General features: G+C 36.2%; 1 non-coding gene across 1 annotated transcript; it reads left to right on the plus strand.

Moving 5' to 3' along the window:
- Positions 1-397: 397 nt before the first annotated feature.
- On the plus strand, positions 398-504 carry LOC114913671 (small nucleolar RNA R71). The gene has a single exon (XR_003799580.1). It is a non-coding gene; the product is annotated as a small nucleolar RNA R71 (small nucleolar RNA).
- Positions 505-1693: the final 1189 nt, after the last annotated feature.

Consider the following 1693-nt stretch of genomic DNA (forward strand, 5'->3'; position numbering starts at 1 on the left):
CTGTGCTACTTCATTCTCGACTGGACCCATCAAGAAAGGACATCCTTCCATCGTGTGGTCTATGGCATTACACCCATTGCAAGTTGTTGTTGCAACTTGGTTCACTTGGGTGTGTTCCTTGAGTTCTAGAGCCTCTATCCTACATATCAAAGATGCAAATTTAGCCTCTTTAGCTAGAGAAGGTTGAACTTGATATACACCCCCTCTTGAAGGTGTGTGTCTGTCGGGTTCTTTAGTAATCTCCTAATGTAGGTTCTTTTCTGCTAGGTCTTTTAGAAATTGCCAGGCTTCTATGGGTTCTTTATTCATGAATTGACCTTGACACATTGATTCTAACATGGTTCTTGAGTTTGGATCTAGTCCTTCATAAATGATTTGGCACAGCCTCCAAGTTTCTATTCCATGGTGTGGGCATTGACTCAAAAAGTTCTTAAAACGTTCCAAGTACTTCCAAAAAGACTCACCTGGTAATTGATAAAATTAATTAATTTCATTCCTAAATTTGGCAGTCTGATGGTGTGAAAAAAAAATTTTCAGGAACACTCTAACAAAACTCTCCCATGATGAGATGGATTGATTAGGAAGACTGTATAACCACTTTTTGGCACTATCTTTGAGGACAAAGTTGATCAACCTAAGTTTTACAGCATCCTCAGTGAGCTATTGAAGCCGTATCGTGGTGCATACTTCCTCAAATTTTCTCATAAAAATATATGCATCCTCGATTCTAGTGAATTTGGAAAGTATGTTTATGATCTGAGATTTAATTTTAAAATTAAAATCAGTTTGTGGCAGTCGGATACATGAGGGTTGGGCTGTCCCAACTGGATAGCAAAGGTCTTTCAAGACCCTAGGTTCATGTTCGGGTTCACCCATGGTGGGCTTAAAGTCTACTGGACTCGATGTAAAGTTTGGATCTATTCTCACTAATCGACCAGATAACCTTGTCCACAAAAAATTTGAGAATTTTTAATTATTTTTATAATTTTTTTTATTTTATTATTATTTTTTATATATTTTTTTAAAAAATTAGAAAAAATAGATAAGAAAAGAATTCTAAAGATGGTGGTCTAAGAAGTCCTAAATCTAGAGACGATAGAGAAGAGCATTTTAATTAGGATTAATATTTATAGGTTAGTAGTCACGTTATACAATCAATCCTAGCTAAGGGTAACCCTATATCTAGACAGCTCCTAACTTATCAAGGTTGCCTTTGAGCACTCCAGGTAAAAGACTAGCCACTCAACTAGCCAGGTAAGTGTAAGGTTGATGGGGGTTCCCCCGTTGCTTTTCTTAGACACTAACTGAGTTGGCTAGGTAAGCAAACGGAATCAATTAAATAACCACCTTCCTTCAAAACGTAGTCCTTGAACTACTTTTTTAGACATCAGTCAAACTGACTAACCCTAGTCTGATCTTACTCTTAGGATCCCTTGTCCTATTGAGCTCGAAAGTCCTTAGGGGCCAACATCTAATTGATTTTAAGTTAAGGTTTAGGTCAATGCAATATGCAGGATGGTGGTTTGTGGGCCAAGAAAGGATGATGAAATCCCCACCTTATCTTGTTTAGGGTTTATGCCCTTAAAATGTTTTATGGACTTATGTAATGCAAGAAGAAAAGATGACTAGATTTGATAGTTAGTTAAGAGTAAATTGATTTATTTTATTTTTTTAGATTTTTTGATTAAATATT

This window comes from Elaeis guineensis, chromosome 6 (genome assembly GCF_000442705.2).
Source record: "Elaeis guineensis isolate ETL-2024a chromosome 6, EG11, whole genome shotgun sequence".
NCBI classification, from domain to species: domain Eukaryota; kingdom Viridiplantae; phylum Streptophyta; class Magnoliopsida; order Arecales; family Arecaceae; genus Elaeis; species Elaeis guineensis.